The 23302-nt window shown below is 46.8% G+C and overlaps 1 protein-coding gene across 5 annotated transcripts in view; it reads right to left on the reverse strand.

The window, feature by feature from the left end:
* The window catches only part of LOC138751914 (sodium channel protein type 1 subunit alpha-like), a 299966-nt gene that overhangs the window by 55868 nt on the left and 220796 nt on the right, over positions 1 to 23302 (reverse strand). The window lies entirely within an intron of this gene.

The raw sequence follows: 23302 nt of genomic DNA on the forward strand, positions 1-23302 counted from the left end.
GGAACCAGCTCACCATTGGGGGGGCATTACAATCAGTAGTTTCTGACAGACAAGCAAACTACAGAGGCCAGGTGTAACCAATTTTGCTCTCATATATTAGAGAAACAGACATAATCCATACCAACCCAGCAAGTCCACTTGCCTTCATTCAGCCCTTCCATGTATGTATGGAAATGTCTTTTGAATGTTACAATTGTCCCTGCCTCTTCACCACACATCCACTGCCCTCTGGGTGAAGAAGGTGCCCCTCAGGCTCCCTTCCCCTCTTACCTTACACCTACAACCTCTAACTTTGTCCCCACCCAAGGAAAAGACGACAGCCATTTATCTAATTGATGCTGGTCGTGATTTTTTTTAAAGCAGGTTTCCCCCCCTCAGCCCAGGGGATAAAGTTCTAGCCTCTCCTCTTAATTCAAGCCCACCAGTCCAGGTAACATTCTTGTGAATCTTTGCTCATGAGAAGGGAGTCTATTCAGCCCATTCAGTCTCCGCTATCTTTCCAAGCAATCCCATTGCTCTCATTCCTCCACATTTCCCTGCAACCTGTTTTCCCTGAGGTGTTCATCAACACTTCTCTGACCCTCCTGCACTAAGGATGATTTACTAATCAACCTACCCCCAAACTTTCCCTCCCCGCCACCTCCTCACCTCTCCCCCCCTCCAAACCCTGCACGCATTTGGAATGTGGAGAAAACCAGAGCTCTCAGGGGAAAACCCATGGAAACATGCAAACTCCATGCGGTCAGCATCTGAGGTGAGGACAAAACTTTACACATCTCTGATGAGACCACAGAGTATTGTGTTCAGTTCAAGTCACCTCATTATTGGAAGGATGTGAACACTTTAGAGAAGGTGCAGAGGAGATTTCCCAGGATATTGCTGGATTGGATAAGGCAAGGTTAGCAAAGCTGGGACTTCTCCCTTTGGAACAAAGAAGGGTGAGAGGAGATTTAAAGATTCTGAGAGGCCATAGATAGAGTGAACCACCAGCACCTGTTTCCCAGGGCAGGAATTTCAAACACCAGAAGACATGAGTACAAAGTTAAGGGAGGGAAGTTTAGGGGAGATACAAGGAGTAAGTTTTTTTTACACAGAAAGTTGTGGTTGTCTCAAATGCATTCCCAAGGATGGTGGTGGAGGCTGAAACATTAGGGGTATTTAAGAGACACTTAGACACATGGCATTCCCATTCATTACACCTGGTACTGCCTATTGGGTACACCTGGCACTCCCCATTGGCTACACCTGGAATTCCCCATTGGGTACACCTGGCACTGCCCATTGTGTACACCTGGAATTCCCTATTGGGTACACCTGGCACTCCCCATTGGCTACACCTGGAATTCCCCATTGGGTACACCTGGCACTGCCCATTGTGTACACCTGGAATTCCCTATTGGGTACACCTGGCACACACCATTGGTTACACCTGGCACTGCCCATTGGTCCATCAGAGTGTCCGCTAAGTAAATCTTGAGTGGGTTCTGACCCTTGAAAAAAAGTTTGTGGGTGCAGACACTTTCATCTGGTCGATGAATACTGTCACCTGATTGGCTGAAGCCAGACCCCAGGGATAACAAGGATCTCCCAATAAAGGAGTTAGATTTACATAGGCTTAGGATATCTCAGTGAAGTCCTCTTGTTGTAAGGTGGGAATGTGACCACAAATATGCTCACAGCAAGATTCCACAAACAGAAGTGAAATATTAACCAGCTTGAGTGATATTAAGTGGCTGAGGTGATTGTTGGCATGGGGCCAGGATGAAATCCTCACCCTTGGGGAATAGGACGAAAAGGCGGATGATGCCTTGGTTTGATGATCTCTGTCACATACATAGGTTCAATATTAGGCACTGGGCCTACATCCCAGAGTGGGATTGACTCAGAAATGAGGTACAGGAAATTGTGTTATCTTCTGATGACCACATTAAATACAGCCAGGTGCTTCTAAACCCAATGGCTGCTTGGTCTTGCACTCCTTAATTTATTTTTCGGTGAGAAGGACAAAGGCCCAAGGATTTGGGCTGCAAAGTAAATAATCCCATTGTTACCAATGCTTTATTAAACCTCACTATGTCTTTTTAGATTCCACGTCTGTACCCATGATGGTGGCACCTGTGCTTGGCAGTGAACTACGAGGGGCTGCAGACACTGGGGACCAACGGTGGTCACCGAAAATGAGGAGAATCCCTCTCCCCCCATCCTGTTGAGAAGGGGAAGTGTGGGAGACTACCCCCTACATGGAAAGCAACCATGGCAGAGGACTAGTGAGGGGCTGAAGGAGCCACACAGGTGGTGGGCCGTTGGCGACCTACGGCCGAAGGACTCACAGCAGGGTGTTGGCTGCTGGAGACTGGCTGATGGGAACCAGGATTCGAGAGGGTGCTGAGGGCAAGAAGGGCTCCCGAAGGTCCTTGGACACTGAAGGCTTCTGATTGTATCGGAGGCTTGGATCTGGAGCTCAGGTCGCCGATGGTTTGAACAGGCATCTGCGAGGCTGCGGGAGCGCGGGAGGTGAATCCACAGTCTCTCAGTGACTCTGAAGGGACTCTCCTCTGTTTCTGTTCCTCTTATTGTTAAGGGTGCTGGACAATGGTCATGGTGATTCTTAGTTTGCCTTATGGCAGACAAAGGTTGAGGTACATCACGTACGTACACTACATTTTAATGAATTATTATGTGACAATAAAAGGAACCTTGAACTTTAAGGCAGATCAATCAGTAAATCGTTAGGTAGTAAGTCGGAATAAACTTTAGATGGGCCACACTTGAAATGTTTTTAATGATTCCTGATAGGGAGGATGTGAAGGCCTTGGGAAGGGTAAAGGAGGAAATTTACCAGGAGGACGCCTGGACTAGAGGGGATGAAGTGTGAGGGGTTGGGCAAAGTTGGGTTGTTTTCTGAGAAGTTTATAAAATGATGACAGAAATAGATAGAGGGTTTCCAAGGTAAAAATGTCACATATCAGGGGAGATGGGGGGGTGGGAGGAGGTGGAATGGGTTGCTAGGGGGGTAAATTTAAAGAAGATGTGTGCGGCAAATTGTTCTTACACATAGAGTGGTGGGTACCTGGAATGGGAAGCAGATACGATAGAACAGTTTAAAGGGCTTCCATATAGACCAGTGGTTCTCAACCTTTTTCTTTCCACTCACATCCCTCTTTAAGTAATCCCTATGCCATAGGTGCTCTGTGATTAATAAAGGATTACTAAAGGTGGGATGTGGGTGGAAAGAAAGAGGTTGAAAACCATTGTTATGTGCACGGTTTCAGAACTCCAAAGGAAGTGGGCCGATGACCATTTTTCTCAAGTAAAATATTTCAGTAACAATTGGGTCTGGAGCAGTGGTTCTCAACCTTCCCTTCCCACTCACATCCTACCTTAAGCAATCCCTTACTAATCACAGAGCACCTGATGGCGCAGGGATGACTTAAAGAGGGATGCGAGTGGAAAGAAAAAGGTTGAGAACCACTGATATAGACCCATGAATGTGCAGGGAATGGAGGATGGTGAATCAGTGGAATTCTCTACTCATTGAAGCAGTGGAGGTGACCTCAGTAAATATATTTAAGACAAGATTGGATAGATTTTTACATAGCAGAGGATTTAAGGGATAGGGAGAAAAGGCAGGTAGGTGGTCAGATCAGATCAGCCATGATCACATTGAATGGCGGAGAAGGCTTGTTGGGTCAGATGGTCTATTTCTATTCCTATTTCTTATGTTCTTAAGTTCAACAGAGATTTTCAAAAGACTCTTAGGTGCATGGATGCAAGAAATAAGAGTGTTATGGGTGTCAGGTAGAGAAAGGGTTAGATTGTTGTGGAGTAGGTTTCCATAGGTCGGTACAACATCGTGGGATGAAGGGCCTGTACTGTGCTGTAATGTTCTCTGAGTGCTTGGTCAGGCTGCTAGGTGGGGCCATGGTCAGCAGGCTGCGTGGAGCTCCCAGTGACTGCCTGCCAACTCTTCTGGGGATGCCAGTTATCCGCTGTTGCTGAGATAGCTGGGTCTGTTAGATCCGGTAACCCTGGCAACTGCAGCCACCTGGGAAATAGAGATAATGGCGTGAGTGGGCGAGGTTTAATAAAGCTTCGGTAGTGATGGCAGCCTGGGGTGGACTATGCCTGGGGAGGCCAGAAACACCCAGGGCTGTGATATCAAATAATATCGCAGTCTAATTTTGATAAAAGGGAGAGATAAGACCATGTGCAGGGGAAGGGACAAAAAGATTTGCGTCTGAGCTCCAATCCTGCAAATTGACTTATTAAAGAAGGTTAAAGGTCAACACAATCATAATTTAAAGCAAACAAACTTTGCCCCAGGCCTCTTTAAAGAATTCTATTTGTTAGTAGCAATGTTACACATATAAACAGATAAGCAGTTGTGTTTACCTTCACAGAGCCAGAAGACGAGGCAGTGATGGTCCTTCCTACTGGCTCTGCTGTTACATTCTTAAGCTACAGTTCATTTTTCATAAGCACCCACATGTTAACGGTGAACACCGGCTGTGGAACTATTCCCACTGAGCATTTGGGTTCTGGAGACGGTGGCAAGGCAGTGGCAGCTCTCAGTCATTCGGCTTGCCTTTGAAGAAAACAATAGGGCAGGAGAGAGCAGGGCAAGCCCTGCATCCAGGCTGCCCTTGTGCACTTGGTTGGTACTATGCCGCAGCAATGAGATGGAGGGAGTTCTCCCCAAGGCCTTTAAACCCCCAGGTCAAAGTGTGAGTATGGGGATCCCAACCCTGAGATGTGGGCATGCAGTGGTAAAGACTGGCCAATCCCTGCTCCCCGGTATTGTATTGAATTATTGTAAAACACAAACATCTGCAGCCACTCTGTTTGAAATAAAAGCACAAATGCTAGAGAAACTCAGCAGGTCAAACAGTGTCCTTTATGTAGCAAAGATAAAGATATAGAACCAACATTTCAGGCTTGAGCCTTTCATCAAGATATGAGCAAAATGTCGGCAGACATTGATGTTTCACACCACATCCACCAATTATGTTTGGGCACCTGCCAACATTTTGCTCATACCTCAATGAAGAGCACAAGCCCAAACATTGGTTCTGTATCTTTATCTTTGCTACAGAAATGAGACTGTTTAACCTGCTGAGGGTGTCCAGCTTTGTGTTTTTATCACATTGAACTGTGAGGTTGGCACCCACTGGAATGGGTTTACATTGGTTCCTGGAGGGGTCTGGGCAATCGAATTGAATTGTTTATTGTCACATATGCTCAGATACAGTGAAGATCTTAGTTTTAAATGCTATCCAGGCAAGTCAATCTATCCTTGAGGATCAATAGATAAAACAAGATGTTCATTGTACAGCATGATAGAGTTCAGAGCTGGCTCTTATAGAGTTAGAGTGGAGATATAAGAGAGTTGAACAGTTGTAGGAAGTGTTCAGTGGAGGTCCCGTTCGTGTGATATGGAGATATAAGAGAGTTGAATAGTTGTAGCGAGTGTTCAGTGGAGGTTTCATAATAGTGGAGATATAAGAGAGTCAAACAGTTGTAGGGAACGTTCAGTGGAGGCTCTGTTTGTGTGATATGGAGATATAAGAGAGTTGAACAGTCGTAAAGAACATTCAGTGGAGGTTCTGTTAGTGTGATATGGAGATATAAGAGAGTTGAACATTTGTAGGGAGTGTTCAGTGGAGGTCCCGTTTGTGTGATATGGAGATATAAGAGAGTTGAATAGTTGTAGCGAGCGTTTAGTTGAGGTTTCGTTATAGTGGAGATATAAGAGAGTTGAACAGTTGTAGGGAGTGTTCAGTGGAGGACCCGTTCGTGTGATATGGAGATATAAGAGAGTTGAACAGTTGTAGGGAGTGTTCAGTGGAGGTCCCGTTTGTGTGATATGGAGATATAAGAGAGTTGAACATTTGTAGGGAGTTGTAGCGAGCGTTTAGTGGAGGTTTCATTATAGTGGAGATATAAGAGAGTTGAACAGTTGTAGGGAGTGTTCAGTGGAGGACCCGTTCGTGTGATATGGAGATATAAGAGAGTTGAATAGTTGTAGCAAGCGTTCAGTGGAGGTTTCGTTATAGTGGAGATTTAAGAGAGTTGAACAATTGTAAGGAACATTCAGTGGAGGTTCCGTTAGTGTGATATGGAGATATAAGAGAGTTGAACAGTTTGTGGTAAATGTGCAGAGACGATTGGCTGGGAGCAACCCATAAAGTCATCCCATTACTGAACTAGGAGATTCCCAAACCAAATGTGCTCCAACAATGATCTTTGATGTAAAAATGCCAGTAACTCTGACCATGTTGGGCAGTATCTGTTGAAAAAGGATCAAAGTTTGGAGACCTTTCTCAGAAACTACTCCAATCTGAAACATGACCTCTGGTTCTCTCTCCACGGATGCACCCTGACCTGAATTTATTGGTTTTATCTCAGATCTCCGGTATTTGTTTTGTGTCAAATATCATGCTACTTACTGATAATGTATCAGGCTGTGGGAATTTGGACTGAGGAGAGGGCTTTGAGGGCGCACGGTTAACGCAATGCCTTTATAGCACTAGCAATCGGGACTTGGGCTCGAATCCTGAGTTGTCTGTAAGGAGTTTGTACGTTCTCCCTGTTTTCCCTGGAGGCATCAGTCTCCATTTGAAATGTACAGGGGGTTCGAGGCTAATTGGGTGTAAATTGGGCAGCCTGGCCTCGTGGGCAGAAGTGGCTTGTTACTGGGCTGTATGTCTAAATTTTAAATTTACATTTCAGCGATACCTCCCTGAGTACCAAATGCCATTTTCAAGGCAGACGGAATATTGATCTCCAAACTCATTCAGTTGGTTGTACAATTAACCCAACGTTTTTATTTCCCCAGAGGGTCGCTGTCCTCCCATGCTCCGATGGCCCGTGGGATTCATGTGGGATTCTCTTGTTTATGAGGCACAGGTTCAAAAGCAGGGAGGCTGCCGTGAATTCTACTTGCGAGATCACAGCCAGATTACTGTGTCCAGCTCGGGTCACCAAACTAGGAGGCAAATCTACACTAATCCCACTTGCTTGCATGAACTCCAAACCACTCCATGTCCTGCTCATTCAAGTCTCTGTCAGGATTCCTGTTGTTAGTAATCCCTACCTCCACCGTTTTCTCTGGTAGATGATTCCAAATACAGGTAGTCCTCAACTTATGACTGTGTTCCGTGCTGACCGACCTGTTGTACCTTGAAATGGATGCGAGTTGGAAATTCACTGCATCCGTTTTATCAATTGGCAAATACAACATGGCGGCACCAAGGCCAGCTCTCGCAAGGTGCTAACATAGGTGCTATTTTCCACAGACAGCTCTCGCAAGGTGCTAACATAAGTGCTATTTTCCATAGACAGATCCCTACTTTCACCCCAAAACCATAATTTTTATATTTTTTCTTTAAATTTTATTTTCGGGTGTATGCACTGTAGTGTTACACCACTAGCCTACTGCAGGGGGTGATCTCTGTACCTGCAGGAAGATCACCGGAGGACAGACCACACCTGGCCGGCTGTCAATCAGCCGACCTGAATAGACCTAACTCCACCCGGCCAGCTGTCAATCAACCACCCGGGATATAATCCTGAGCCGGACCCTCCCGAGCAGTCACTCTGGAGTTACCAGTGTAGCAGAGACTTTTAACTGAATAAAGCCTGTTGTACAGTCTTTCTCGAGTCTGTTTACTGCTGCAGCCGTGCATCGCATGCACAGATGGTCATAAGTCACATAGGTTGTCAGTCGGGGACTACGTGTACCAACAACTTTGTGTGTTAAAGATGTCCTCTCTGCTCCACTTTAAATCTCCTCTCTCTCACCTTAAACTGATGTCCTCTCATTTTAGATACCCAAAAGACCAGAAGACGCAAGAGCAGAAATAGGCCATTCAGCCCATCGAGTCTTTCCCCCCATTTAATCATGAGCTGATTCATTTCCCAACTCAGCCCCACTCCCCGGCCTTCTCCCTGTAACCTTTGCTGCCCTGGCTAATCAAGAACCTATCGATACACCCAGTGACTAGGCCTCCACAACTGTGGGCAGCACAGTAGGCGTAGCGGTTAGCGCGATGCGATTATTCCAATCCGGTGTTGGTGGCAAGAAGTTTGCATGTACTCCCTGTGTCTGTGTGGGTTTTTGCTGGGTGCTCCAGTTTCCTCCCTCCCTCCAAAAAGCATATAGGGCTGTAGATTGATTGGGTGTAATTGGCAGCACAGGTTTAAATAGACGGAATTGGATTTCTACACTGTTGTAAATAAAAATAAGCCTATGGTAAACAATTGCACGGATTCACTAGGCTCGGCACTGGTGTCACTGGGGCTGGGGTGGGGGGGAGGGGCACACTGCATCGGGTGACACCATCAGAGGGGGTGACACCAAAATGGCTGTCTATAAAATTTTTGTGCAGCGTTGCAGCAGAAATTTATTTTGTATAAAAATATCCCCCGTCAATAGTTATAACGACAAAAACATTTTCCTAAGCCCAGCTTACATGCATCAATATACCTACAAGGCTAAAACTCGAAGCTCATTTCCTTTTTGGGCCTTCTTCGTTATTACCCAATTATAACGACGGCTCCAATCCAATCACGTGGTTCCGTCTGCACGACGGCTCCAATCACGTGGTTCCGTCTGCACGACGGCTCCAATCACGTGGTTCCGTCTGCACGACGGCTCCAATCACGTGGTTCCGTCTGCACGACGGCTCCAATCACGTGGTTCCGTCTGCACGACGGCTCGAGTCACGTGGTTCCGTTTGCACGTGCCACAACCACACACTGTTGTTTGAGTTGTTGTTGGTGTTTTTATAGTCGTTGCTTTTGCCAAATTTTCTACTGTTTTAGCTACAATATTGTGGTCATTAGTATTTGTGAACAAGAAAAATCCGCTCAGTTACTAATAGCGTTGTAACTAATAACATTTTCTTACCAAATTTTCACTTTAACCACATGGCACAATGTAAATGTAAATACATTTAGACTGTGCACATGATATTGTAATTTAAATGTGTAATTTTAATTTTGCTAGTTGTTTATCTCACGATTACCTCCGTTACATTTAGTGATATCTGGGAATTACAGGTAACATTAGTACAAAAAACATTACTAAGGATTCTGTACAGTCTGGTACGGGATAAGGTCCATGGTGGAGGGGGGTGGGGTCATGGGATGACACCATGAGTTACCGCACTGTATGACACCAATGGCAGTGATGCCACTGAAGCCGCTGGCTAAAGATATTCCTCCGTGTCTCTGTTCTAAGTGGACGCCCTTTGATCCTTAAGTTATGCCCTCTTGTCCTAGACTCTCCACCATCTTCCTACAGTGTGAACCATGAAAATCTGCAGAAGCTGCGATTGTAGTAAAAACACAGAAATGCTGGAGGAGCTCAGTGGGTCCATAATACTTGTACAACCAACAAACAAGGGTTCAGCCCCAAAACGTCAGTAAAACATCTTTACCTTCAATGGACGCTGTGAGACCTGCATTTCTGTGTTTTTAAAACAACCTTTCTACACCAGCTCACTTCATGCCATTTAACGTTCTCCGCCCCTATCCCTTCTATGAGAATCAGACTGTCTGGAAAAGATGCGAGAATGATTCCTGCCTTCACACTGCAGGGTGGAGGTTCTGGGCTTGGTCTCCCTAGAGCTAAAAGATTAAGGGAGGTTAGATAGGGATCAACGAGACCTGGAGGGCAATTAGACAAGGCAATTTTTTAGTGAATTATTCAGGAGGAAGGATCTAATTGCTGGGCAAAATGGATGTAGGCAGTGAGGAGAAACTTATTTTACGCAGGGAGTGGTTGGAGGAACTCAGTAGGTCTGGCAGCATCGCACAGGGAAATGGACGGTTGGCTCAAAACCCTTAAAGGAGAGGAAAGGATGGGCAGTTGAAAAGGGAGAGATTGGAAGATATAGGAGCAGAGAAGCCCCATTGGCCCATCAAGACTGTTCCACCGTTCTGATCATGAGCTGATCCATTCAGGCCCACTCCCCAGCTTTCTCCCCATAACCCTTGATGCCCTGACTAATCAAATACTAGTCAATCTCTGCCTTAAATACACCCAACATCCTCACTACACTACAGCACATAAAACAGGCCATTCAGCCCTTCTAGTCTGTGCCAAAATATTATTCCGCTAGTTGGACCCATTCCATAACCCTCCAGGCCTCTCCATTCATGCATCTATCCAATTTTTTCTTAAAACCTAAGAGTGAGCCCACATTTACCATGCCAGATGGCAGCTCATTCACACTCCCACTGAGTGAAGAAGTTACTCTTAATATTCCATCTAAACCTTTCCTCTTTCACCCTAAAGCCATGTCCTCTCATATTTTTCTCTTCTTTGGCTTGGCTTCGCGGACGAAGATTTATGGAGGGGGTAAAATGTCCACGTCAGCTGCAGGCTCGTTGGTGGCTGACAAGTCCAATGCGGGACAGGCAGACACGGTTGCAGCGGTTGCAGGGGAAAATTGGTTGGTTGGGGTTGGGTGTTGGGTTTTTCCTCCTTTGCCTTTTGTCAGTGAGGTGGGCTCTGTGGACTTCTTCAAAGGAGGTTGCTGCCCGCCAAACTGTGAGGCGCCAAGATACACGGTTTGAGGCGATATCAGTCCACTGGCGGTGGTCAATTTGGCAGGCACCAAGAGATTTCTTTAGGCAGTCCTTGTACCTTTTCTTTGGTGCACCTCTGTCACGCTGGCCAGTGGAGAGCTCGCCATATAACACGATCTTGGGAAGGCGATGGTCCTCCATTCTGGAAACGTGACCCACCCAGCGCAGCTGGATCTTCAGCAGCATGGACTCGATGCTGTCGACCTCTGCCATCTCGAGTACTTCGACGTTAGGGATGAAAGCGCTCCAATGAATGTTGAGGATGGAGTGGAGACAACGCTGGTGGAAGCATTCTAGGAGCCGTAGGTGATGCCCGTAGAGGACCCATGATTCGGAGCCGAACAGGAGTGTCGGTATGACAACGGCTCTGTATACGCTTATCTTTGTGAGGTTTTTCAGTTGGTTGTTTTTCCAGACTCTTTTGTGTAGTCTTCCAAAGGTGCTATTTGCCTTGGCGAGTCTGTTGTTTATCTCGTTGTCGATCCTTGCATCTGATGAAATGGTGCAGCCGAGATAGGTAAACTGGTTGACCGTTTTGAGTTTTGTGTGCCCGATGGAGATGTGGGGGGGCTGGTAGTCATGGTGGGGAGCTGGCTGATGGAGGACCTCAGTTTTCTTCAGGCTGACTTCCAGGCCAAACATTTTGGCAGCTTCCGCAAAACAGGACGTCAAGCGCTGAAGAGCTGGCTCTGAATGGGCAACTAAAGCGGCATCGTCTGCAAAGAGTAGTTCACAGACAAGTTTCTCTTGTGTCTTGGTGTGAGCTTGCAGGCGCCTCAGATTGAAGAGACTGCCACCCGTGCGGTACCGGATGTAAACAGCGTCTTCATTGTTGGGGTCTTTCATGGCTTGGTTCAGCATCATGCTGAAGAAGATTGAAAAGAGGGTTGGTGCGAGAACACAGTCTTGCTTCACGCCATTGTTAATGGAGAAGGGTTCAGAGAGCTCATTGCTGTATCTGACCCGACCTTGTTGGTTTTCGTGCAGTTGGATAATCATGTTGAGGAACTTTGGGGGAGCTTTGGAGCTTTGGAGGAGCAAGGGGGAGGTGGCGGCCCCGGCCTCGGTCGAGTGAGGCAGGCGGAGGCCCTGATCCAGGCAGAGAGTGGGAGGCGGCGGCCCCAGTCCGGGCACAGGGAGAGCAGCGGCGGACCCGGCCCCGGTCCGGGCTGAGGGTAAGCGGCGGCGGCCCAAATCCGGGCAGGAGCAAGGGGGAGGCGGCGGCCCCGGCCTCAGTCGAGTGAGGCAGGCGGAGGCCCCGATCCGGGCAGAGAGTTGGAGGCGGCAGCCCCAATCCGGGCACAGGGAGAGCAGCGGCGGCCTCGGCCCCGGTCCGGGCAGTATGGACCGACCTAAGAGGGGAGGCAGACCCCTCCAGCCCGGGTAAGAAACCTGCATAGGAGAAGGTCACTCCGATATTATCTCTCCTAATCTGAAAGAGCCTACTCACATTTACTCTATCTATACCCCTCAAAATTTTGTAAACCTCTATCAAATCTCCTCAGCTCATACTTCTAAGCTCCAAGGAATAAAGTCCTAACCTGCTTAATCCTTCCCTATAACTCAACTCGTGAAGACCCGGCTACATCCTAGTAAATCTTCTCTGCACTCTTTCAATCTTGCTGATATCCTTCCTGTAGTTCAGTGACCAGAACTGCACACAATATTCCAAATTTGAGCTCACCAATTTCTTATACAACCTTGCCATAACTCCTATACTCAAAACTTTGATTTATGAAGGCCAAGATGCCAAAAGCTTTCTTCACAGCCCTGTCAACCTGTGACGCCACTTTCAGGGAATTATGTATCGGTATTCCCAGATCCCTCTGTTTCTCCGCACTCCTCAGTGCCGTACCATTTACTGTGTATGTCCCACCTTGGTTTGTCCTTCCAAAATGCAACACCTCACACTTGCCTGCATTAAATTCCATCTTCCATTCTCCGGCCATTTTTTCCAGTTGGTGCAGGTGCCTCTGCGAGTTTTGAAAGCCTTCCTCGCTGACCACTGACGCCTCCAATCTTACTTCATCAGCAAACTTGCTGGTCCAATTTACCAAATTATCATCTAGATCATTGATATAGACAACAAACAACAATGGACCCAGAACTGATCCCTGAGGCCCACCACTTGTCACAGGCCTCCAGTCTGAGAAGCAATCATCCACCACTACTCTCTGGCTTCTCCTGTATAGCCAGTGTCAAATCCAGTTTAAAACGTCTCCATGGATACCTAGTGTCTGAACCATCTGAAATCACCTCCCATGTGGGACTTTGTCAAAGACCTTACTAAAGTCCATGTAGACCACATTCACATTCCCTTCATCGGTAACCTTCTTGAAAAGCTCTCTAAGATTCATTAATCACAACCTACCACGCACAAATCCATGCTGACTATCTTTAATCAGCCCTTGGCTGGCCAAATATTTCAATATCTGATCTATCAGAACACACTCCAATAATTTACCTACTACTGACGTCAGACTCACTGGCCTGCAATTTGGAACTTTTTCACATCTTCATTTTAAATTGACACCCTTTTATCCAGAAGTTGTCCTAAAGTCCCCTACCTTGGGAAACATCCTTGCCACATCCACGCTGTTCAGGCCTTTCAGGATTCAAAATGTCTCTATGAGGTCCCCCCAACCCCACCCCCATCCTTCTGTGCACCAACAAGTATCCTTTCATTCCTGGTTTAATTCCAGTAAATCTTCTCTGAACCATCTCAAATAAGTAGCCCAAAAATGTACACAGTACTCCAAGTGAGTCTCACTAGTTCTTTATTAAACACCGTACATCCCTGCATTTGTACGCTATCCCTCGAGAAATGAATGCCAGCATTGCATTTGCCTTCTTAACACTGACTTAACCTGAAGGGAGGGGATCTGTGGGTGCTGGGTTGAATGAGGAGGGGTGAACAATGATGGACAGAGGTGGCCAGTGGTCTGGAGTTGGTATACAGGGGCAGGGGACTGACAGGTGGAAGCAGACCCGAGGGGCAACAAAGAAAGGGCAGAAGGAGCTGGGGGGGGGGGGTGGTGGTGGGGGTAAGGTGGAGATGGCAGTTGACGGAAGAAGATTGGTGGAACCATGTGCGAGAGGAATAGCAGCCTGATGGGACCAGTGGGGGAGGGGATACAGTGAGAGGGGTGTGTGGGCCAGTGGTAGGTGGAGAGGTGATGACAACTGGGTAACGGAGGCAATATGCACATGTTTGGGGGAACTCAGCAGGTCACCCAGCAATTCTTGGGGAGTAAATGGTTACCAACTTTTTTGGGCCTGAGCCCTTTGTTGGGTATAAGAGAAAAAAGGCAGGTGCTTGACCCTGCTATTTACTCATACCTTGAAGAGGGGCTCAGGCCTGAATCGTTGGAATTATGGCTTTACTTCTGATGGACGCTTTTAGACCAGTTGAGTTCCTCCAGGAATTTTGTGCTTTAATGGAAATTGGAGAAGTTGGCGTTAATGCCTTCTGGGTGGAGAGCGCCCAGATGAAATATCAGGTGTTGTTCCTCCAATTTGCAGGTAGCTTCAGTTTGGGAGAGCATGAGCCCATGGAGAGGAGGTGGAAAGAAGGGGTTGTGAGAGAGGGAGGATGGAGAAAGGGCCTAGTGTTCACGTCGTTGGGTCGTTGACTCTGTCCTTGAAGCAGGTCTTGATAAAGGGTTTAACTTATGAATGCTTTCTGATCTGCTGAGTTCATCCAGAGCCCAGAAAGAGGCTTATCTGCCCATCTAGACTGCCCCACTGACCTGCACCCAGTCCATATACCTCCCTATCCATGCTCATGTCCAAATTTCTCTTAAATGTTAAAATTGAGCCCGCATTCCCCACCTCAGCTGGCAGCTCGCTCCACACCCCCACCACTCTCTGTGTGAAGAACTTTCCCCCTAAGGTTCCCTTTAACATTTAACTTTTCACCTCTGGTTCTTGTCAAAGTATCTTCCATTTATTTTGTTCTCTGATTTTTGCTTTACGATAAGGTGAGGCATTGCCAGCACATTTTTTAAAAATAAAAATAATTCAGACATACATCTCAGTTACAAGCTCTTCTGGCCCATGAGCCCGTTCCACCCAAATACACCCAGGAGACCAATTAATCTATTAGCCTGGTAAGTCTTTGGAATGTGGGAGAAAACTGGAGCACCCAGGGGAAACTTCTACAGACATGGGGAAAATGGAAAAGAAATATGGCAGAACAGCTGGAACGTCAGCGCTTCCGCTGGCATGGACCTGGGAAGAGCAGGGAGCGGAGACACAAACAGTCTCCCACGGGGTCCAACGGCCCAGTCCGTATATGCCTTTAAAACAGCCCATTAAAGGTGCTTTATTTAAAATCCGGCCATCGTGGGGGTCTGTGCTCAAGATAGCGGCACCTGTGTTCTTTGGTGGCCAAGCGGGGTTGCAGGCTCCGGGGGAACAGCAGACTGGCACAGGGCACCAGTGACCGGGAGAACACTCCCCGGCCCCCCTGCCTGCTCCGCTGAGAAGGAGAAGCAGAGGAGATGACCATAAGTTCAGAGCCCATGTTGGCGGACAGGTGAGGGGCTCTGCAACTGCAGGACACACTCAGACTGCAGCTTTCCTCGTGAGGACCTGGAATCGGAGCTGGTCTTCGAGATGGTGCCAAGGGCCAGAAGGGCTCCCAAAGGGTCCTGGGCACTGAAAGCTTCTTCATCAAGTTAGAGGTTTGGATCTGGAGCTTGAGGTTGTGCAGCTGTAGAGGCCGCAGGAGCGCTGGAGGTGAACCATCGGTCAATCAATATCTCTGGCAGGACTCTCTTTTGCTTCTTTCTCTGACTGTAAGCGGTGCCAGGCAATGCTAATGGTGAATCTTTGTCTGCCTTATGGCAGAGTAAAGGTAATTTTGTGTAACATTATATTTCTATTTTGTTACATGACAATAAATAGTATCTGATCTGATCTTCTGATAGAGAGTAGTGGATTCAAATCCAGGTTGTTAGCATTGTAAGAGTGTCATGCTAACTGCTCCACTAACCGTGCCAACTTATTCGAACAGCTGACAATTCTTTGTCCACTGTTCTACAAATATTCATCTGACCATTCCCTGACAGTGGAGGAGGCAGAGAACAGACAGGTTGGTGTAAAACTGGAGCTATAGAACTCATAACTATGTGGAGGCATCCGTCTTGAATCCGAGCAAGCTGCAACAAACTAGTCTCTAACTCCCTCTGGTGATCAGGAGTATCACCAGCACTCTATCACTACAGGGGTGGGAATGAGAAGCAGAGTTAAAATGGCTGGCGACCAGCTGAGGTACACGGCGCTTGGCGCAGCTGTAACCTCAATTCACTGTGTATACAGGGGCTGGAGGCAGTCAAAGCCAAACACAATTGCTGGAGTAACTCAGCAGGTTGAGGAATAGCCTACGTTTCAAGCCTAAACCCTTTATCAAGTATAAAAACTGAAACGCTGGAGGAACTCCGCCGGTCTCGCAACGTCCATCGGAGGTAAAGGTATATTACCAACGTTTCGGGCCAGAGCCCTTCTTCAAGGTATGAGAGAAAAAAAGGAGGCAGGTGTCTGAATTAAAAGGCCAAGGAGAAGGAAAGGAAGGGGGAGGAGTACAGACCCACAGAATATGTTAAATGCATACGGATAGGAGACCAGGTTAGAATTGATTGGGGGGGTGTGGGCGGGGGGTTCCTCTGTGAATGCAGAGGTGGGGAAAGGAGACAGAGGGAAAAGGAAAGTCAAGGTTAATTAAAAAAAGCAGAAAGGCTGGAGGAACTCAGCAGGCCATGTAGTGTCCATAGGAAGTAAAGATATATTACTGATATTTCAGGCTTGTACCCTTCCTCAACGTACCAGCATTTCTGTGATTTTACTACAATCACTGGATCTGCAGACTTTTGTGCTTTATGCTAAAACCTTTTCTCGAGTCTTTATTACGTCTTGATACGGGGTTTCGACTTGAAACGTCGGCCTTTCCTTCCTCTTCCATTGATACTGTCAACCTGCTGAGATCCTCCAGCGAATTGTGTTCAGCTTCAGACCCCAGCCTCTTCAGCTTTGTATTGTTTAAATGGCATGCTGCCGTGCAGAAGGACTCAGGAGGCTCATGCATGAAGGATAAAAGAGTGGTTTGCAGGTGTAGCCGGCTATCAAGAAGGCTAATGGAATGTTGGCCTTCTGTGACAGAGTATATAGAGTATATAGATATGTTTTTGGGAGATAAATTGGGAAAGGTTTGTTAGAGTAGGTCACATACAAAAACTTTAAAACAGATTTTATTTGAAATACTGGAGCTCTTCCCAATGCTAAACATATCTGGGCTTCAGTCCTTCTGCAAGAGCTTTGGAGAGTGCCAAAGAGACTTCACTAATAGATTATTGTTTGCAAAAGGCAACAGATGAAAGAGCATGTCGGAGTCGCTGCTGTCTGTTGTGGAACTTGCTGTTGTAAGAGGGTCGTGTGGTTTTGCAAGCAAAGAGAGTCAAACAGGCTTTCTCTCTGAGGGAGAGAGAGAGAGAGAGAGAGATAGAGAGAGAGAGAGAGATAGACGCAGAGATCATTTGTACAGTGTTACAGCCAGCAAAAGTAGCTGGGACTGGAACAGGACAAGCTGGCAAGCCCATTTGGAAGGCAGCCTGGTCAAAGCTCTTGTGGTTTATGCAAGAGGAGAGGACTTGCTGTCTAATGTTTCACTTGAAATAAGGGAAACGAAAAGGAACTCTGTGGTGACCTGAAAGAAAGAGGTTATCATCTGGAAAACCCTGATGGGGCAAGTTTCTTCGGCAAGACACTGGAGTGACTGATGGAAGTACATCAGTTGTGGAGGTCCTGGAACGACAAATCTCTCTCTGAAAACCGGCAAGAACCTTCCTGAGCAGTAACCATTTACCTTTCAAGCACCAAAGCCTGGTGAACTTTATAAATTGTTAAATTCTGTGCACAGTATAAGAATTGCCTGATCCCAGTGAACTTGGAGGAGTGAGAAGTGAGATTGGACTGTGAACCAAAGAACTTTTCTGAACTTGCACACACATTACAAACACATGCACTTAGAATTAGAAGGGGGTTAAGTTAGGTTAAGCAAGTCAATAGAGATAAGTTAAAGAATGATTATATTTTCATGTTTACAGATAATTAAAATCAACATTTGTTTAAGTAACCATTTGTCTTGGTGAATATCTATGGCTGCTGGGTTTATGGGTCCTCTGGGCTTGTAACACTTCATTGCTGGAGGGTTTGAAGTTAGGAGCAGGGAGGTTATGCTGCAACTGTACAAGGTCCTGGTGAAGCTGCATCTGGAGCAGTTCTGGTTTTCTTTCTTGAGGAAGGATGAACTGGCTTTGGAGGTAGTTCAGAGTAGGCTCACCAGGTTGATTCCAGAAATGAGGGGTTTAACCTACGAGGAGCAATTGTGTCTGGGGATGAAATTCCTGGAAAATTTAGAAGAATGAGAGGGGATCTTATAGAAGCATGTAAAATTGTGAAAGGCATAGATAAGAAAGAGGTAGATAAGTTGTTTCCATTGGTGGGGGAGAGTAGAACTAGGGGACATAGCTCACATAGACTTGAAGATGGTGGCGCAACTGCAACTCACAGAGGCCTCTCTGGACATGGGTGTTCCACTTACCTAAGTAGATGCCGTGAAGGAACACTGAAATAGATCGAGGACGGTCTCTGGAACAATGGGGAATGGAAAGGGCAATGCAGGAGATATCACAAAGGAAGCAGACCTCTTGAGAAGTCACCAAGGTCTGCCTCAAACGGCTGGTGCTGGTGGCAGAGAACTCACTGCGGCCTGGATGGTCACAGATGACCCCTCCGTGTCGGGGATGGCGGGGCAGTGAGCGGAGTCAGAAGTGAAAGCTGGAGCCGGCGATACCTCAAGGACAGAGTCAGCAGGGCAGCGGCCTGCAGTCTCGGGGTGGGGCTGCGGGCTGTGAGGGGCTTCTGTGTCACTGGTGGCTGCGCCGTGTTGGGCTGGAAGAACGGCGAAGAGTCAAGGAGGTGGCTTGGGGGCGGTCTGGAGCGGTGGTCCGCGTGCTGGCTTGGGCACCCACGGCGAGTGTGTCAGCTGGGAGTGTGGGGCAGAGCGGTGGTCGGGGCCAAGGCTCGTAGGAACTGTGGACTGAGGGAGTTTCCCTGAAAAAAAAGCTGGAGGACTCTCGGTATCATCTGTGGCCCGGTAGGAATGGAAACCTCAGATGGAGGTGTGGGGGAATGGCACTGCTGAGCCAGGAGTCACTTTATACTGGTATGGACTTTGCCATCCTGTCTTTCTGAGCCTACAGACTGGTCTCGGTCTATAAACATATTCTGTTCTCTATTACCTTTTGTATATTCTGTTGAAGTAGTTGTTTGAAAGTCTAATGCAATCTTATGCTGTTAATTTGTAAGGATTAAAATTGTAATTTGGAGGGTGGGACAAAATGGTGGTTTAGTTCGTGATGGCTGTGCGGTAGACGCTTGCAGCGGCCCCTTGCTACGGTTCCATTTTGTCCGCTCCTTTGTTTGTCCTGGAGAAACGCAGTCTCGTTTCTACGGCTGTTTTATGGTTTTAAAAATGACTGACTGAAGTGTCAAGGTAGTAGATTTAGGATGGAGCTGAGGAGGAACTGCATTTTCCAGAAGGTGAGGAATCTGTGGAATTCTCTGCCCCAATGAAAGTGTGGAGGCGCCCTCAGTGAATATATTTAAGACAAGGTTCGATAGATTTTTACATAGTAGGGGAATTAAGGGATATGGAGTAAAGGGCAGGTCGGTGGAGATGAGCCGATCATCAGATCAGCCGTCATCTCATTGAATGGCAGAGCGGGCTCGACGGGCCGACTGCTGCTCCTGTTTCTTGCGTTCTGATTTATTTTCAGAGAACATCATATATAACCCTGAGATTCTTGTCCCTGCAGGTCAGGCAGAATTACCATTATTGGTCGTGCAAAAAAAAAATCTACACAATGTACAGATGTGAGCGAATAAACAGACTGACTGAAAATACAAGAGACAATTCTTTTAAGAATCCATAAATTGCACAAGTAAATGAGCCCCTGATTGAGTTCGTTGTTGAGGTGTCTAATGGTGGAGGGGTAGCAACTGTTCCTGAAGATGGTGTTGTGAGCCTTGTGGCCCCTCCACCTCTCTCCTAATGGCACCAGCGAGAACAAATCCGATCGGCACTCAAGGGAGCAATCTGTTGGCTGCGAGCGAATGGGACTGATGGGAGCTGGCGTGAAACAGCTAGGCCGAATGGTCCCCTTCCTGGGTCGTGACCCTCTGTGTTCATGCCAAAGGGTAACTATTTATTCACAGTGACAAGAGAACCATTCAGTCATTGTCACTTCTGGTAGCTTTGGGTCCCCTGCAATTAGCTGACACAATGGAGGGCATCACAAGGTTTAGGATTTCAGCTCACAATCTTTGTGCTAATAAGGGAAGGGCCATTATGGTTATCAGATGGATCAGAGCATTGTATTGTGTACATCACACCTCAGGGGTGTTAAAATCATGAGTTAATTATAGCCGCTCTTCAATTCTGTGACTTAACCCACACCCACGTCAACTCTCTTCCCCAAGGACCTGGCGCTTAAAAGGGCTCAGAGAGAACGGGGGAGTCATGGACTTTCTGCTACTAAAGGCCACTCAGCCCATTCGCTCTTCAATCCTGTGACTTAACCCACACCCACGACAACTCTCTTCCCCAAGGACCTGGCGCTTAAAAGGGCTCAGAGAGAATGGGGGGAGACATGGACTTTCTGCTACTAAAGGCCACTCAGCCCATTCGCTCTTCAATCCTGTGACTTAATCCACACCCACGACAACTCTCTTCCCCAAGGACCTGGCGCTTAAAAGGGCTCAGAGAGAATGGGGGGAGACATGGACTTTCTGCTGCTAAAGGCCACTCAGCCCATTCACTCTTCAATCCTGTGACTTAACTCACACCCACGTCAACTCTCTTCCCCAAGGACCTGGCGCTTAAAAGGGGTCAGAGAGAATGGGGGGGAAGACATGGACTTTCTGCTGCTAAAGGCCACTCAGCCCATTCACTCTTCAATCCTGTGACTTAACTCACACCCACGTCAACTTCCTTCCCCAAGGACCTGGCCCTTAAAAAAGCTCAGACAGAACGGGGGAGACATGGACTTTCTGCTGCTAAATGCCACTCAGCCCATTATATCTGTGCCATCCCTTTGAGTGAGCTCATGCTGGGGATGCTTGAAATTCTAGGATGAAAGAGAAGGTGGCTGCGTTGAACCTGTGACAGCCTTGCGCTAATCGCTATGGCGCAACACGAACTCTGTGATGATCAGTGCGTGGGGGATTTGTTGGGGGGTGGGGGGGGTTGTCGGGAAGGCTGGAGAGAAGGAAGAGAGAACAGTGGAGGGGGGTGGGAGAAGAAGGAGGCTCTAGTTTTAAGGAGATATGCAGTCCTGCCAGGAGTACTAGTGGAAGTGGATAAATTGTAGCAATTAAGAGGCTTCCAGATCGACCCATGAATACGCAGGAGATAGAAGGATAATCTATTAGGTGGCGGCAGCAATGTTTTAAGGGGGTTTTACCCCGCAAAGGGGGTAATCTCTGGATTACTCCCTGTGCCACGTGACAGTGTGAATAGAAATAGAATGAGGTGGAGGATTAACACGTGGCTGAAGGGGTGGAGTAAGGGGCAGGGTTTTAAGTTTCTGGATCACTGGGACCTTTTTTGGGGGAGATGTGACCTGTACAGTAAGGACGGGTTACACTTAAATCCCAGGGGGACCAGAATCCTGGCAGGGGTATTTGCTAGGGCTACTCAGGATCCTTTAAACTAGAATGGTTGGGGGGAGGGAACAAAATAGTACAAAGCAGTAAGGAGAAGGTTAGAATGCAAACAAAGAAAGTTTGTAGTAAGTATTTGAATATGGATGGGCAGGTGATAGAGAAGGGAAATGCTCTGGAAGAAGATGAAGGGCAATTGGCAGGAAAAGTAAATAATGTTGTTCTTAAAGATGAGGGAAAACAGGGATTAAAAATTGGGAAATCTCTGAAATTCATATATTTTAATGCCAGTATTGTAAAAAAGGTGGATGAGCTGAAGGTGTGGATTGATACTTGGAAGTATGATGTGGTAGCGATTAGTGAGACATGGTTGCAGGAGGGATGTGATTGGCAACTGAATATCCTTGGGTTTCGTTGTTTTAGGTGTGATAGAGTCGGAGGGGCAAGAGGAGGTGGGGTTGCATTGCTTGTCAGGGAAAATATTACAGCGGTGCCTAGGAAGGATAGATTAGAGGGCACATCCACGGAGGCTATTTGGGTGGAACTGAGGAGTAGGAAAGGAGAGGTTACACTTGTAAGGGTGTATTATAGACCACCCGGAGGGGACCGAGACCTAGAGGAGCAAATCTGTAGGGAGATAGTAGATATTTGTGATAAGCACAGGGTTGTAATTATGGGAGATTTTAATTTTCCACATATAGATTTGGAAACACATTCTGTGAAAGGACTGGATGGGTTAGAGTTTGTGAAATGTGTGCAAGATAGTTTTTTACAACAATATGTAGAGGTGCCGACCAGAGAAGGAGCAGTGTTAGATCTACTGTTGGCAAATGGGATGGGTCAAGTGACGGAGGTTAGTGTTGGCGAGCACTTCGGGTCCAGTGATCATAATGCCATCAGCTTCAATGTCATTATGGAAAGAGAGAAATCAGGGCCAAGGATTGAGGTTTTTGATTGGGGAAAAGCTAGATTTGAGGAGATACGAAAGAACTTGCAGGGTGTGCATTGGGACAATTTGTTTTATGGGCAGGATGTAGTAGAGAGATGGAAGTCTTTTAAAGATCAGATTTTGAGAGTGCAAAAGCTTTATGTTCCTGTTAGGTTAAAAGGAGGGGCAAAAGGTTTGAGAGAGCCGTGGTTTTCAAGGAATATTGGAAACTTGGTTCGAAGAAAAAGGGAGGCGTACATTAGATATAAGAAGCATGGAGTTAAGGAGATGTTTGAAAGATACATTGAATGTAAGAGGAATCTTAAGAGAGGAATTAGGAAAGCTAAAAGAAGGTATGAGAAAACTATGGCAAGCAGGGTGAAAACTAATCCAAAAGAGTTCTACAAATATGTTAATGGTAAGAGGAAAGCTAGAGACAAAATTGGTCTCTTAGAAAATCAGAGCGGAAAACTGTGTGTGGAGCCTAGAGAAATGGGGGAGATATTGAACAGTTTCTTTTCTTCAGTATTCACTAAGGAGAAGGATATTGGGAGATATGAGATAAAAAAAGCAAATTGGGTAAATATGGGGAATATAGAGATTACAAAAGGTGTAGTTTTAAGGCTTTTGGTCTCCGAGACCAGACGGGATCTTCCCCAGGACATTGAGAGAAGTGAAGGAGGAAATAGCAGAGGCTCTGGCGGTAATTTTCCAAATGTCATTAGATATGGGGATAGTGCCGGAGGATTGGCGCATTGCGCATGTGGTTCCGTTATTTAAAAAGGGTTCAAGGAGGAAGCCTGGCAACTATCAGCCTGTAAGTTTGACGTCTGTGGTAGGTAAGTTAATGGAGAAAATTCTTAAAGATAGTACTTATAAACATCTGGATAGACAGGGTCTGATCAGGAGCACTCAACATGGATTTGTGGGAGGAAGGTCATGTTTGACCAATCTGATTGAATTTTTTGAAGAGGTGACTAGGAATGTGGATGAGGGTAGCGCAGTGGATGTTGTCTATATGGACTTCAGTAAGGCCTTCGATAAGGTACCACATGGAAG

The sequence above is a fragment of the Narcine bancroftii genome, chromosome 1 (assembly GCF_036971445.1).
Source record: "Narcine bancroftii isolate sNarBan1 chromosome 1, sNarBan1.hap1, whole genome shotgun sequence".
Lineage (NCBI taxonomy): Eukaryota > Metazoa > Chordata > Chondrichthyes > Torpediniformes > Narcinidae > Narcine > Narcine bancroftii.